This window comes from Triticum aestivum, chromosome 2D (genome assembly GCF_018294505.1).
Source record: "Triticum aestivum cultivar Chinese Spring chromosome 2D, IWGSC CS RefSeq v2.1, whole genome shotgun sequence".
NCBI classification, from domain to species: domain Eukaryota; kingdom Viridiplantae; phylum Streptophyta; class Magnoliopsida; order Poales; family Poaceae; genus Triticum; species Triticum aestivum.
Window position 1 is genome coordinate 633,155,376 of NC_057799.1, and position 17,221 is coordinate 633,172,596.

Sequence of the window (17,221 nt, forward strand, 5' to 3'; positions counted from 1 at the left end):
TTTTTTTTTTTGAGGGCCTCGTCCACAGTTACTACTTTTCACTCCACGTACGTCCATCCTCGTTGTCGTTGTTTGAGCCGGACAACGTTGTTGCAGCATGTCCAGCCTCAAATCTCACTGGCCGAACCTCGTCCGGCTATACATTTCAACTGGAAATTAACGGTCAGACGTGTGACACCTCTCTCCAGCGGTTTCGATGCTGACAAACATCAGCGTGGGGAGCGGTTTACAGTTTACTTGTCTGAGATTCTCCTTCTCGAAACGCATTTGGCTCTTTCAGAACGTACTGTGCGGACATGGTTCATTCTTGAGATTAGTGGGCCGGGTCATAGCTAGTACGGACGACAGTGAGTGCACAGGCAGAAAATATATTTGGCGATAAAAAGAACTACTAATATTCTGACTGATTCTGTTTTGTAGCGCGTCTTGTGTTGACCTGCAACCCAGCAGCCACGCGGCATGGCCCTGTATATTTTTAGCTGAAGACCGAGCTGCATGCTCACTATTCTTCCGCCGGTGCTTCTGACGAGGGCCATCCGTTCCTCGCTACAGACTTTCAGAGGTTAGTGCTCTCCCTCACTTAATTTCAGTCCATTATTGTTTGCTTTAGTAACCGGTTGACGGAATTATATGAGCGCAGCTGTAGTCGTCCAATCTCACAACCCCTCTACCGAGATAGTACTAACTCAGGCCCGCTCGGAAACAATTCCTAATCCTATGGGGTGTGGGTTGGGTGGCGTACTGGGATGCAATCCTGATTTCCCTATTTTTCTCTCTAGTCTCACGTGTTTGCATCAGGGGCTTTTACGTTCAAAAGCAACGAAATTTCCCCTCCCAGCCCATGCGTTAATACTGATGCAAAAAACTATACACCCTATATCAAGTAGCGGAGGGAGTATATTGTTGAGTAGTGGGTGCCAGTACAAGGGGTTAGCAATTATCACTAATCATATATCTTATATAATTAAGTAGGTGATTATCATTCACATTTTTTCCTTAGCATGTAATGATGCGACCTCAACATACAACCCTGCTTAAAAAAATGTTCGCTTAAACATGCAACCATGCATGAAATGTTTTCACCACTTATATTCAAAAAATATTTTATAAATATGTAACAATCAAATATAATAAATCATGTGTGTGTGTGTGTGTATGTAACAAATCAAGTCTGATATAATGAATATTTATAAATATTCAGTTTCAGTTCTCAAGATATTAATCTGAATTTTCATGTTCCACTTGAATCGGAAATCTTGTATTCTTCACATACAACTAAATCTTATTGAAATATATTACAACTGATTCCCACGGCAACATGTAGCGTGTCATCTACTCCCTCCGTCCCATAATATAACGTTTTTGACACTAGTGTAGTGTCAAAAACATTTTTATATTATGGGACAGAGGGAGTAGTTAACAAGCACTGGTTATGCTCGCATCAACAACCTCATCATGTCGCCTTCATGGTGTGTTTGTGTTGTTGGTCCCGGGCCGCTGGTTGGCCAACGCCACTTGGCTCCATGGATTAGCATGAGGCCGTTGTCCTGACAAAGAGGCGCACTAGATTCAACGGGCACAAATCCGTAGGCACCGCCCGTATTTTTTCTTTCAAGTTTCAGCCACCAGTGCAACGCATTGATCTCCATGACTAAGACTAGCCACAGTGGGAGTAACTTCGGTAGTAACATCGAGTCCAACTCAGCAATTTTGCTTATATGGCAATGAGTTAATGAGGAGAGATGTAGTACTAGTAACTTAGCTAGTTACTGTAACATCACATGTCTCAATGCAATATGAGTCTATAACGTAATAAATGAAGCTTTGCATGTTACCACACTTATGTTACTACCCACTATTGAGGTAGTAACATAGAGTAGTAACATGGACATGTTACTATTCTATGTTACTATCCATTGTGGCTAGTCTAAAACGTCTATGTTTCCCCTCAATCAATTTCTTGGATGATTGATCCGAGTTAGTTTGGTGCCAATGGGAGAGTCAACATTGACTACCATCGTCGTCTTTTGTTGTTGTTCCGCTCCAGCCGAAGCTTGAGACATGATTCGAAAGACAACTTGCTTTCGTTTTCATCTTTGCATGCAACGTCAGTGAGCTTGGGTAGCCAAGCCCATTCATCCAGGGCCCCATCGAAGTTAATTGCATTATTCAATTGATTGCATCTGAATCTGACTGCTCCTATACTTGTGTACATCCTAGTTAGAGCTCATTTTGGGAGTATATAACAAAAAACTACCATATTACAGGCTATCGCTAAAAAAACTACCGCTTTTTTTAATTTTTCAAAATGCTACCATAATTTTGGTTGGTTGTTCCAAAAAACTACCATGTTGCACTAATGACCGTGTTAGTTAATTTCAATCGCGTTTATAACAGATTGGGTCCACTCGTCAGCTTTGACCGCTAGTTGACTGTTTGTTTGACCGTTACTTACATGTGGGACCCACATGTTAGCTCTCTCTTCCTCCCTAATCTCTTTGTTCTCTCCCTCTCCTTCCCTGAACTCTCTCTCCTAAGCCATGGCCAGCACCAAGGCCGGCGCAGCAGCCGCGGCAAGGACAGTGAGAAGCAGCAGCAGAAGTGGCAGTGGGCAGCTGTGGCGAGAATAGAAGCTGCAAGGGCAGCGAGCAAGCAGCAGCAGCAGCGCATACAGCGCCGGCGAGCAGGGGAGCAGCAGCAGCCGTGAGCAGGGGAGCAGCGCCAGTGAGCAGCAGCAGCTGTCAGCGGCACGCAGCGGCGGCAGTGGGGAGCATTGCCGGTGAACAGCAGCAGCCGCGAGCGGCATGCAACGGCGGCGCTGGGGCAGCGCCGTCATGGAGCAGCAGCCGCGAACGGCACGCAGCGGCGGCAACGGGGAGCTGCGCCGGCGAGCGGCACGCGGCGGTGGCGTGGAGCAGCAGCCGCGAGCGGCACGCAACGGCGGCGTTGGGGCAGCGCCGTCATGGAGCAGCAGCCGTGAGCGGCACACAACGGCGGCGTTGGGGCAGCGCCGTCATGGAGCAGCAGCCGCGAGCGGCACGCAGCGGCGGCAACGTGGAGCTTCGCCGGCAACATGAATAGATAAAAGAGGGAGCACCTCGCCAGTGAACTTCGTTTTGTATTATTAGTACAAAAAATGCAGAGAAGGACGAAAACGGCGTGGCATCTTCTGCTGTAAACGTAGTAGCGATCCAGCATTGATCACTATGTGTAGTAGTGTTTGCACTATTTGCCTGACCGTCCCATGCCACCCACACGGTTGGTGGGCGTGGGCGTGGCGTGCGACCACCTTGCTTTCTTGCATCGCACCGGCCATCACGAGCTGCAGGCGCAGCGGCCATGGAGAAGCTCGGGGCGAACCCGGCCAACTCCTGCCCGCTCACGCCGCTGGGCTTCCTGGAGCGTGCCGCCACCGTGTTCGGCGACTGCCCCTCCGTCGTCTACCGCGGCACCGTCTTCACCTGGTCCCAGACCTACCGCCGCTGCCTCCGCCTCGCCTCCGCGCTCGACGTCGTAAGCGCCCTTCCATCCACTGTTGCTTCCATCCCTCGTCATTTCGCAAGCGCCTCTGTGTTCTTCGCCGCCGTCGGAGTGAAAATGAACTCATGATCCATGGCGTAAACCAATTGCCTGTTTCAGGTGTCCGTGCTGCTGCCGAACGTGCCGGCCATGTACGAGGCGCACTTCGGCGTGCCAATGAGCGGCGCCGTGCTCAACACCATCAACACGCGCCTCGACGCGCGCACGATCGCCGCCGGGCCACGCCGCACCGCGCGTCGTGCTCGTCGAGGATACCCACGACCACGAGAAGGATCGGTTCCCTCCCGCTCCCGCCACGGATCTGACGTACGAGAGGCTCCTCGAGATGGCGGATCCGGAGTTCAAGTGGGTCCGGCCGACCAGCGAGTGGGACCCGATGGTGCTCAACTACACCTCCGGCACCACGGCTGCGCCCAAGCGGGTCGTGCACTGCCACCGCGGCATCTTCGTGGTCACCATGGTGTCGCTTGTGGACTGGGCGGTGCCGCCGCGGCCGACGTTCCTGTGGACGCTGCCCATGTTCCATGCCAATGGGTGGAGCTTCCCTTGGGGAATGGCCGTCGTCGGGGGCACCAACGTCTGCCTCCGCCGCGTCGACGCCAAGAATGTCTACGCCGCCATCACGGATCACGAGATCACACACCTCTGTGGCGCGCCCGTCGTGCTCAGCATGCTGGCCAACGCGCCGGAGGGTGTACGCAAGCCTCTGCACAGTAAGGTACGGATCATGACTGCCGGCTCGCCGCCGCCTGCTGCGGTGCTGCATCGTGTTGAGGCATTGGGCTTTGAGCTCAGCCATGGGTACGGGCTAACAGAGACTGGAGGCCACGTCGTGTCGTGCGCGTGGAAGGGCGAGTGGAACAAGCTGCCGGCGTCGGAGCGCGCGCGGCTCAAGGCGAGGCAGGGCGTGCGCACGCCCGGCAAGGCCGAGGTGGACATCGTCGACGCCGACACAGGCCGCAGCGTGCCCCGAGAGGGCTCCACGATGGGCGAGATCGTGCTCCGCGGCGGGTGCATCATGCTGGGCTACCTCAACGACAGCGAGGCGACAAAGGCGGCGATTCGGGACGACGGGTGGTTCTACACGGGGGACGTGGGCGTGATGCACCCGGACGGGTACCTGGAGATCCGCGACCGGTCCAAGGACGTGATCATCAGCGGCGGCGAGAACATCAGCAGCGTGGAGGTGGAATCCATGCTCTACGGCCGCCCGGCGGTGAGCGAGGCGGCGGTGGTGGCGCGGCCGGACGAGTTCTGGGGGGAGACACCGTGCGCGTTCGTGAGCCTGAAGGAAGACGCGGCGGGCACGGTGACCACGGCCGAGGTCATGGCATGGAGCCGGGAGCGCATGGCGGGGTACATGGTGCCCAAGACCGTGGTGTTCCGCGCCGAGCTGCCCAAGACGTCCACCGGCAAGGTCAAGAAGTACGTGCTGCGGAAGCTCGCCATGGAGATGGGCCCCACTTGCAGGGTTAGCAGCAGCAGCAGCAGCAAGATGTAGTGTACGGCATGGCAATGGGCAAAGGGTTTGTTCTAAATTTTGATCCCTTTTCCTTTGCGTGTGGGCAAAGTGCTACTCTACAACATTTTTCGCGTCATTATCACGTTTTGTAAAGGCATTGACATGGTGGACTGCTTTTCACGCCCCACCAATTGAATAAAATTGTGCTTCGAGTAAGATTTGGATCTCCAAAAGGCGGGTTTTTACATCACCAAAACCTCCAACTCCAACAGATGATGTAAAATAGCGCACTAGTGCTCCAATAGGTGATGTAAAATAGGGCATCGACACAACAACCGCTCCACAGTTTCATACATATTTGAACCAAATAACATCAAATCGTATCAAATAACCACATGACACATGTGGTAAGCAATCCAAATTATTCAAAAATAAAATCCTAGATCATCATAAAATCATAAATCATCTCAAAGTAAAATCCTAAATCAACTCAAATTCTAAATCATCATCAATATTCGAAGATGGTAGCCACACCGGTCACAGAGGCCTCTCCTCCGCCTCGCTGACGCGTGCCGGTGGGGTGATGCCCATAATTTCGCTAAGCAGCGCCGACAATGCCGACCGAAGCAACGACCGCTCGGCTCAGTTGCGGCAACTGCGCACCCGTATGCGGTAGCTTCGACGACTAGAAGACCTACGCAGGACGATGACCACGAGCTCCCGGAACCATCACTGGCTCTACCGCTCCAGCCAGCAGCCAAAACTCTGCACGATGGCCGATCCAGATCGACATGGTTGCGGGACCTTCGGTGGCCGTCCAGGGTGATAGGAATGGGGCAGCGGGGTAGCGGCGGACTCAGGGAAGGACGGACGAGCGACTATCGCAGCCTTGCCGGCCGAAATCGCTGGTGACGATGATAAGGTAGAGATGCGGTTGTGTGGCGGTTCTTTGCTCGAATGTCCCAAGTGATGCAACCCGTTTTACATCCAGTGGTGGAGCTTGAACAAAAATCATGAGGGGGGCATGAGGGGGGGGGGGGGGGCAAAGATGTTTACTGGATAATCAAGCCTACTTAGCGATATGCATATAATTTTGTATGAGCTGGGGGCCACGGCGTAGGTTGGCCCTCACAAAGTTGCGCCACTCTTTACATCACGGACAAAACTCGAGAAAAAAATATTGCATCTACATCATTGGTTGGAAGACCGTTTTTGTGCCTTCGTGATGTAAAATCAATTATTTATACATCAACATCATCGCTGAACATTTTTATAATATACATGATGAATATTATAAAACCAAACTTAAAACCAGCATTGAATAACATCGAACATTTTTCTAATATAACGATGAATGTTTTTAAATAACCTTTAACTTTTTCTAAATGCATCATATATAATTTTTTAAATACAAGATGAATATTTAAAATAATACATAAACACTTTCTTATCAAATATCGTGACAAATGCTTAGGCTTTTTAAGAAAGCAAAAATACAAAACGGCAAAAAACTAGATAAAGCTTTTTTGATGGGTAAAAGACTTTATTTCTCATAGAATGGTCATATCATTTACAAGAAAAAGAGAAATAAAATCTAAAAGAAGTTAACAAAGAAAAACTGGCCAAAGTTGGTAGAAACTGCACGTTAGGAAAATAAACGAACAGGCAGGTGCACCACAAGGAGTCAAGAGCACATAGCGCATAGCCCGAAAGCACCCTAAATCCTATTTGACGCCTTTGCGTCAGTTATAGGCATTCACACAAACCGGCGCACCCCCCCCCCCCCCCCCCATCTTGGGCTTAGCCCATTAGTTTTCTTTCTTATTCTCGTCAGCGCATGCATCACACATGAAATGCCCAAATCCTACGCCAACTATAGGCCAATTCGTACAGGGCGCACCCCCCCCCCCTCCCCTCCCCGATCTCTCATCGTTGCTATTATGGGTCGGCCCTTTTACCTTACTTTTGTTTTCGAAAACGCGAAGCAAAAGAAAAGTGGGTGAACTGGGAATCGAACAGGCAACCTCCTGCTTCGCAGTACACAGCACATCAAAGCCTAATGTGATTACATGCATCTTTCTTGTTCTTTTCTTCCTTGTCTTTTATTTTTTTTTATTTTTCCTTTTTCCATTTTCCGTTTTTCTTCTTTCCTTTTTCTTTGTTCTTTCTTCCTGGATTTGATGCAAAATCGATGAACTTTTTCTCAAATTCGATGAAGTTTATATTTCAAATTTGGTGAACTTTTTCTCAAATTCGATGAACTTTTTTCAAGCTCACTGAACTTTTTTTAAATCTCAATGAACTTTTTTGAATCTCGATGAACTTTTTTTCAAACTCGGTGAACTTTTTTCAAACTCAGTAAAAAAAATTTGAAGCTCGATGAACTTTTTCTCAAACTCGATGAACTTTTTTGAAACTCGATGAACTTTTTTTCAAACTCAATGAACTTTTTTGAAAATCGATGAACTTTTTTTCAACTTCAATGAACTTATTTTCAAAATCGATGAACTTTTTCTAAGACAAAGTACATACTGTAGCAAAACATTTTTTTAAGAAAAACAGTCTATACTGTAGCAGTTTTTGGAATGAAGGAAAAAAAGGTCAAGCGGGAGCCAGCGATCGAGCGAGCGGCGGCAACCAGCGTGCGCTGCTGGGCCAGGCCCATGCTAGCGACATAGTGGGCGCTGGAATCGCCAACGGGCGCTGAAGGCGCCAAGGAGGAGCTCTCCGTTAAATGGGCCACATGTGGCTTTTGTTTATGTTTGTAAAAAAAGTGGCTTTTGTATATTTATTCTAACCAATGCCTACTGGTTTAAAGAAGCGTCTAGAATCTTCTGACCGTTTTTTGGTCTGCCATCTGGTTTTTCTCGTTTTGCGAACTTTTTGTAAATTATTGGACCTGTTCGAGTTAATTGCACGTTGGTACCACACTTGCGCACCTACTCGCGAGTCAGTACCATTGCTCGTGCATGTCGCAGTTAAGTACCACTATTCGGCCTAACTGTTACAAAATGGACTGACAGCCGTATAAGTGTGTATTGACCATGTATCTGACAGACTGGGCCCGCCTGTCAGGTGACACGGTGGCCAATCGGCGCGTGCCCGATGCGCTGACTAGGACGAGGCTGGTGCGGTGCGGTGGGTCTAAGCTGGCTCGGTCGGCTCGGTCGTCGGTCGGTCCTCACTCTCGCTCGACCTCACTCTCCCTCTCCCTCTCCCTCCTCTCTCCGATTTGCCGCCGCCCGCCGCCGCCACCTCAATAGGCTCGCCATTGCGCCATGGAGGACGAGATCGGCCAGGACTCCAGCGTGCAATACATGAACCTCTCCGACGACGAAGCCATGCATTACCGGGTGAGTTGTAGAGCTAGGGTTAGGGTTAGGTTATCTGATTTGGGGATTTGATTTGATTTGGGGATTGTCTCTTCCTTTTGCTCCTGTAGATCCCTGCTAGCATTGAAGACCAAGACTACAGTGGCATTGAGACAACACCCATCGTTCTTTGCCATCAGCATGGTGTGGCGGCTGAGAGGCGTGTAGCATTTGAAGCATTTAACATGGGCAGGAGGTTCTTAGTCTGTCCTAAGAATGTAAGATTCTATACAAATCTCTGTGTTAATTGTATTGTTTAATCTAGCCATGTGCATAGAATTGTCCGGTGCATAGAATTCATGTTCTTTAATCTAGCCATGTGCTGATGCACATTATTTAATGAGTATTCTTGTTTAATTGGGTAGCTGTGATGGTCATTTAGTAGTACTAATGCTAATCATTGGATTAGAAAATGTGTTGATGCTTTCCATGTATATTTAATTTGGCCAGTAATTTTATAATTGGTCAACACCTTAGTTTGCAGTGCAGATGATCATTGTTTAGTTCACAAGAGTACTCAATTTGCAAATTATTTGATTGCATAATGTCAGAGAGATTCAATGTCAGATGCTCAAAATTCAGTGAGTGTTTAGTGTCAGAGGTTCATTCTTAAAGTTGTTGCTCAAAGATGCTTAAAGTTCATTATTTAATTCAATGGCAGATGCTTAAAGTTGATTTGATTTGTATTTCATTGTTTAAAGTTAGATGCTCAAAGTTCAGTTATTATTTAAAGCCAGTTGCTCAAAGTTTATTGCTTAAATAATTTTCCTAGGAGATTGATTTTGCACATGCTATGTTTGTTTATACTGCAGGAAGATGACGACTGTGGTATTGTTCTCTGGGTTGATCCAGAGTGGCCTCCTACATTGCAGAATGCCTTGTTGAAGTTATGGGAAATGTACCATGACAGCAAGAGTGATAGGAGGAAGGATAACCTGGAGAGTTCACTCACTATTCACCATTTGACAGAAGAAAAAAATAATCTAGAGGCCAACTATGACAAATTGGTTGAAGATGTGCACCAACTGTTCAATGCTCAAGAGGATAGGATGGTAGATTTCAGCTATTTGCAGGCTAAGATGCAGAATGTGCAGGTTTCTGAGACAGTTGTATCTGACATGAAGACAGAGATGGGGAAGAAAGATGCAGAGATCTTCAAGCTGCAGGAGAAGTATAAAGTACTGATGAACATCACAAAATCTCAAGGCACTGCCATCCAGAACCTGAAGTTCAATCATCTAAAAGAGAAGGAAGTGCTTAGTACATCCACCAGGAACCTGCATTTCCAGGTTGATGAACTCAAAAAATCTGAGGAAAAGCTCACCCAGGAGAACACCCAGCTGCTCCTTCACATGGGTGATCTCAAGAAGGGGCATGACAAGCTCACCGCAAGGAGGGATCAGCTAAAGATTCAGATTGCTGAACTGTTGAAGTCAGAGGAGAAGAACAAGCAGAAATTGAAGGGGATCCTGGACATCTTGTCAGAATGAAGATGTAGATGAAGAGGAAGAGCAAGAGCAAGATCCAGATCAACATGAAGAAGAATGCTTGCTTTGCTGACCTTTTGTGAAGTATGGTGCTGTTGTGAACTAAGTTATCTACTATGGATGTGTAGTTGTGAACTAAGTTGGAACTATGTTGTTGCTTTTAGTTGTGACCTAAGTTGAACTCTAGTATGTTGTGTAAGAATCTATTAAGTAGGTTGCATCAAACTATCCTTTATGATTTGAGTTGCTTGTCATGTTTTAAGTTGTTGTCATAGTTGCTGTCATAGTGGTTACTCTACTCATTTGGGCTCCGTCGACGTCGAGAACCCCCTAAACCATAGTGGTTAGTCATTTAGGCTCCGTCGACGTCGAGAACCCCCTAAACCATAGTGGTTAGTCATTTAGGCTCCGTCGACGTCGAGAACCCCCTAGTCATCATCAAACCTTAACATTGCCAATAACACTAATCATCAAATCTCATCATCAAACCTTGACAAGGCCAATAACACTAATCATCAAATCTCATCATCAAACCTTGACAAGGCCAATAACACTAATCATCATATCTCATCATCAAACCTTAACAAGGCCAATAACATTAATCATCAAATCTCATCATCAAACCTTAACATTGCCAAATTGATAGCATAACATTGCCAATAGCATTAAAAATTAACTCAGGTAAGATAGTTGATAGCAATTCAGTACACTCAAACATAATCATCCAACCAGTTTGACTTGTTGGTTCAGTACAGTCAAACCTAAGCATCCAACCATGGTTCAGGACACAAAACATTGAACAGTACATTGTTTTGAGAAACAACAACTCATGACACTCAATTGTTACCACTGGCAGAAAACCAGGTCATCCAACCAGTGTGACTTCTTGGTTCAGAAGAAGTAGAAGGAGTTGCATATCTTGGGGCAGTGAATGGCCTTGCACCACTAGTTGATGGCTGTGACCTTGCAACAGATCTTGCACCAGTTCTTGCACCAGACCTTGCACCAGTTCTTGCACCAGACCTTGCACCAGATCTTGCAGGTGGAGGCTGTGATCTTGCAGGTGGAGGCTGCTGCTGTGATCTTGCAGGTGTAGGTTGCTGCTGTGATCTTGTAGGTGGAGGTTGCTGTTGTGATCTTCCAGGTGTCTTGCAAAAAGAAGTGAGATTGGTATTAGTAGTCAACATAAAAATACTAACAAATGCACTAGTCAAGTAATACAAAAGCAGTGAGATTGGTATTAGCACATGCTTGTTTTTCCTCATAGCCAAATCTGGTTTCAATTGTTTTAGGCAGTTGGTGTATCTATGGCCTTGGAGACCACAGTTAGAGCATGTTATTGTGGCCATTCTACTGCTGTCCTTTGGCTTTGGCACTTCAAACTTGCCCTTGATCCTCTTCTCTTTCTTTCTTCCTCTCCTAACATGAAATTATGGTGGCTCTATGTCTGGTCAAGGTGTCCTTATCCAGTCATGTTCACCAAGAACAGGAAAGATCATAGGTTCATATGCTGCCAGAAAAAATGGTTTTTTGAAGAATTTACAAAGAAAGTCCTCTGGAAACCTTTTGGCCTTGTTAATTGCTGAAATTGCATGGTTGCATGGTATGCCACTCAGGTCCCATTTTCTGCAACCACATGTATAATTATCCAAGTTCATAGGGTGTGTTTGCTTCCCACTGGTCACTTGCCATAAATTAACACCAGCTTGAATGGGTTTGCAGTACCTGGCCCTCTCCTTTTCCAGCTCTAGCTTCTCAGCATAATGTGGTGTGATCTCCCAGAAAGCTGCCTTTCCTCTCTCTCTATTCCTATGCCACCTCACCATTTGCTTGTCCTTCATACCATCAACCATAGTCCTAATAGGCTTTTTCCAAAAATCAAGAATATACTTGTTGAACACCTCAAATAGGTTGTTAACAACCAAATCTGTCTTGCAGTTAGTGTCAAAAGCATGCCTAGCCCATGTTTTCTTAGGAATTCCATTAAGCCAGATCCAAGCAGCCTCACACTCATTTTTCAAATCATTCATAGCAATATTAAACTTATGTTCATTGTAAGCATAACTGGCATTATCCATGCATTTATTTAGATCTTCCCCCCTAAAACCAGCATTCTAGAAATTTGCATACAAGTGTCTAAGACAATATCTCTGGTGGCAGTTTGGAAATGCTCTATTCACTGCATTGAGTAGGCCCTGTTGAAATTACACAACAGACTAAGCTACTGATTACATATGTAGTTGAAGATAGACAGCAAACTATGCTACTGAAATCACACAGCAAACTATGTACTTACCTTCTGTCTATCTGACATGATAGTATAAGGACCAAATTGGCCAACTTCTCCTCCTAGACATATCTTCAGTTGGTGCAGAAACCAGCACCAATTAGCTGTATCCTCCTGACCAACAATGGCAAATGCAATTGGAAAAATGTTGTTATTGCCATCTCTGCCAGTGGTAGCAAGGATCTGTGCACCTGTGGTCAGCTTAATAAAGCATCCATCAACACCTGTTTTGCAAAAATAAAGAACCAATTAAGTCAGTACATAGCAAATAAACTAAAGCAAAAATGTTAGAGTAAATAAAGCAAAGAAACAACTAACTAACCAATGAAAGGTCTGCATTCATTGAGAAATCCCTCCCTTGCTCCATTTAAGTAGAAAAACATTGCATGAAACCTTGGCACTAGATGTGGTACTTTTTCTGTTGCTTTAGGAACTACAGTTGTAACTACAACCATACTTCCAGGGTTTGTCTGCATGATGGTTGCTGCATAGTCCCTTAGCCTGGGATACTGCTTCTTGTGCTCTCCTAAGACAGCTTCCACAGCAAGGTTTTTGGCCCTATAGGCCATGTGCTTAGGAACCTCAACACCATACTTCTCATTGCAGGCATCAATCAGAGTTTATATGCTAGTGGTTGGATCAGACCTGAACAATGACTCATATGTCTTTGCAAGCCACTTTGTACTAACCCTTGATGACTCTGTAGTGGTAGGGCAAGTGTGCTCCAGGTTCATTTTTTTATAGCAAAAGTCTTTTCACCTTTGATCACATCAGCAATAATGTAGAACTGACAGTGCTCATTTTTGCAACATGCAACGATCCTTTGGTCAGAGTTTCTGTGATATCTGAAATCTCTTGACTGTGAAATGTGCAAGCTCAACAGAACATCTCTGAATTGCTGCTGATTTGTGAAGCACATGTACTTACATAATTGCTGGTGTGGGTGCTCCATTTTCTCATTGAACCATATCCTAGGTTTTCTTTTCTGTGCCCTACTCTTCTTGCTTTTCTTTAGGACAAATTGCAGTGGCTCATGCCCATCATCTTCACTATCCTGCAGCCAACCAGTTTCTTCTTCATCTGATGAAGGAGTGAAATCTGGCTTCACCTCCTTTACAACACTAGAATGTGTTCTAGTGGTGGGGCACCTCCTAATTTTCAGCTCCTGCCTCTTCTTTGGAGGTTCTACCTGCAACTGTGGAGCTAACTCCACATTCACACTCTCCTCCATCTCTTCATCCCCCCTCTCTTCCTCCTCCCTCTCCTCCATCTCAAACAGATCCTCAACCTCAGTGTCACCCTCATAATGCAGTTGTTCCCCCTCTTCTGACTCATCATCTGAATATTCATCTTCATCATCTGCTAGTTGTTCCTCATCTGCTTGTCTCTTTCCATCTATTATCTCTCTGTCTTGAGAAATCCTGTACTTCTCCATGTAGTTGTCACTGTCATATGCCCCTTTTGAATTATCACTGTTGTAATATCCCTCCTCCAACAAAACTTCATCCTCCATCATAGCTTTCAGCTTTTGTTTACCTAGGTTTTGCTCTCTTGTGTGCAAAAACCACTAGCTTCAACATTGGTACTGCTACTGCACTGACTATGAAAAACAACCCCTTGGTCATCAACAGCAAGCACATCTGGCTCACTGAGATCATACACAACTGGTGGTGCATAAATAATGGTTTGCAGTTCAGCATTTCTCTGACTCGCAGCACTGTCAGTGGCTGTTGCTCTAACTAACAGATTCAGAACTAATGTATGCTCATGCTGCTTCTTAACTTGCTGCAATTTAATGTTTGTGTCAATCAAGTCTAGGCCATGCTCTCTCTGCTCTCCTATGCATGTGTTCTCCATGTGATACAATTCATCAGAGAATGTAAATCCTTGTGTATGCAATAGTGCATACAGATTCAGAAAAGTGACATCAGAACTGCATATCTTCCTATCCAAATTATGTAGGGCATCAAAGTGAATCCTAACATCCCAAATAGCATCATCCACACTACAAGTGGCAGCAAATTTGGACATTTTCAGTAACACTAACCCTAGCCGCCAAATTGGAAGAAAGAACAGAGGAGAGGGAGGAGAACTTACAGCACTCCACCACATCCATGGGTCCAGTGATGGCTCGTGAAAGGGTTGGCGACTGAGATCTCTGCCATCCACAGGCGCTGCTCCATGGTCAGCGGGGCCTCCTCCATTTCTTCCTCACCGCTCGACTAGTACGACGAACTGTCGCCGTCGCCCTCGGCCAATCCTGGGTGCGCATCGGCCCCGAGGCCAGGAAGATCTCCGTACCCGCCCACACCGCCACCGCTGCTCGAGCCGCCGCCTACACCGCCGCCGCCCGGATTCGCCTTCGCCATTGCCAGAGAGGAGCACGGGGAAGAGAGGGAGAGGGGAACGAGAGTTAGGGTTCGAAACGGCGGCTCGGTTCGACCTAGCCCTTTAGGTCGGACTCGTCCGAGTCAGCGACCCGTCCACGCGCCGATTCGGCCAGCGTGTCACCTGACATGCGGGCCCGACCTGTCCGATACGCGGTCAATACTCTTTTATATGCTCCTTAGCCCGGTATGCACCACTTAGGCCCTGAGTTGGTACTGAATTGCAAAACTTTTGAGTAGTAGTACTGACTCGTGAGTAGGTGCGCAAGTGTGGTACCAACGTGCAATTAACTCGACCTTTTCAAATTCGTGGACTTTTCAAATGCGCCATTTTGTTTCAAATCAAGCAAAAAAAATTTGACTGTGTGAACTTTTTTTCAAATTTGTGAACTTTTCAAATTCATAAATTTTATCAAATCTGTGACTTTTTCAAATGTACTCCTCCCATCCTGCGTAAAAACCGCTCTTATATTTTTTTCCGATGTTTCAAAACGCCTGCCCGTGTTAGACAACATATCAAAGGAAAATGCCTGGCAGCAGAGATCGCACCTAGCAGTAGTGATGGAAGCATTCAGAGAGGATGCATCGATGGTGCAACACCTGAAGTTCTTTCAGGGTTTTTTTTCCAAAGATTTCCTGGCCGATTGGGAAGAAATAAACGAAATTTTCTCTAAAAGAAATAAATGAATTAGTTCGCTGGTGGTTTCTTGCTGGAGTTGGGAGGGATTGAGGAAATCTACCACGTCACTCGCTGGGAAAAATATTAAATGCGTGAAGAAAATGTTATGAAGAAATATTATGAAGAACTCGCCGATATGGCAGCTGTTTTTACAAAGCTTTCTTGTTCTCCTACTTGGAAAGACGGAGCATACTTCTTAAACCATGACAATCAAAATGCAAGATAGCAGTGGCTGAGCTAGATAGAAATTGCTGGGGTGGCCAAGGCTAAAACATCAGTGTTTGAAGCCTAGTTTAAAAAATCGGACCGGACTGGCAGTCAAACCGGAAAAAACGAGAACCGTTGGCCTCAGCGGTTTTTAAGCTAATAAGACCATTCTACAATCAGACCGGAGAAAACCGGTCGTACCGGCCGGTTTTCTGGAAAACTGGTGAAAAAACCGGGCCATTGAACCGGGACAAATCAGAAAAATGTATTAATAGTAATTGGGAGAAGTGGAATTTGACCCCAGGTCATGTGAGCAGTACACGGGGTCTGCACACGGGCCAATAATCAACTCGGTTGTGCTACTTTGTTGTCCACTACATGGAAATAATTTTATTTGACCATTGTTTCACACTATATTAGCACATATATTAGTCAACATATATTATTGTATTGCTTCAAAAACCAACAATCGAACCGGTGAACCGGCGGTCCGACCGGTAAAGACCTGAACCGACAACCTTTCCGGTTCGGTTTTTTAAACTATGGTTTGAAGGTGTAACCTGCAAGGATATGTAATACAACTAGGCTTGTAAACAGGAGATCCTTTGACAAATGCAAGATAGTCAAGCTGAGATTACTCTTCTTATGAAATGTGTGGAAATGTCTAAAGATGGCTTCTCTCGTCTCAAGTAGGATGAAGCGTACTTCTTAAATCCTGAAAAATACTTCCCAAGTGTTGTTCCTGTTACAACAGCATAAACCTGTTATACCTGTTATACCTTATCTCCTTATCCCAAATTGTAGCTCAACCATTTGCTGACAAAATAATAATGTGGGATTATGAGGCCTGAATTGTTTTGAAAATTAACTGAACTCATGCTGCCTCATTAGATTTTGCTGGATAACAACAGTACCATCGATTATTATTTTTCAAAACATTCAACCATCTCCTAAAAATTAACAGAGTGAACTATGCCTTAAAGAAAATAATAAATAGATGCGATGGTGCAAAGTGCAGGATCAATCCAACTTAGGAAGTCATTGGTTCATTCTATCACAGTTCTTGAAAATTTTCAGTTTGCATGTTTTATGTTGTTCTTGATGATTGTTGTTTTGCTTTCAAATTTTTTCTACATTATGGGTATCATCTAACAGCTTTAACTACTTGGTGCTAACACTAAACTCACTATGAATATAATTGAGCACTATGTATCAGTCAGCATGGTCTTTTGTCGAGTTTATCAGTCAGCACTATGTTTCGTCACTATGTGATGTTGTCGTGCAGCAATTTGACATTCTCTCCATGATATAGCTTAAATTACCGTTACATCCTTTTTGAACTTCCCGGCGTGACACCACTTGGCCCTCATGCAAAATGTTGCTGATTGTCATTTGAACCCGAGGAGAGGCGCCTGAGGAGAGGCCACTGTGGCATTTACCGTAAGTGAACAAACTACATGAGTTCACTGGATCGGAAAAAAAAATCTCCTAGATGAGGGCAGGAAACCATGATTACACGAAAACTTGTTGTTTCGACTAATGTTGATTAGAACTTAGGAAGAATTATGAGGATGCTAGCTATTCTTTGCAAGATTTGCATCAGTCAACTATACTCTGTTTTTAAGTAAGCATTCTCTTTTGTTTGGGTGCAAATTGTTGCCGGTTTCAGAGTGCAAATTGATTATACTGGAGTCTCTAGTTCATACTTCAGAAATTAATTAAGGTTGTTGGAATCTCCATAGGCATTTTTTTTAGATAAACAACCGATAATGTATCAATCGTATGTGGCGACCGTACTAAG

General features: G+C 45.6%; 1 pseudogene; it reads left to right on the forward strand.

Annotated features, from left to right (window-relative positions):
• Nucleotides 1-3,313: 3,313 nt before the first annotated feature.
• Nucleotides 3,314-5,116, forward strand: LOC123050597 (2-methylpropanoate--CoA ligase CCL4-like; annotated as a pseudogene).
• The last annotated feature ends 12,105 nt before the right edge of the window (nucleotides 5,117-17,221 follow it).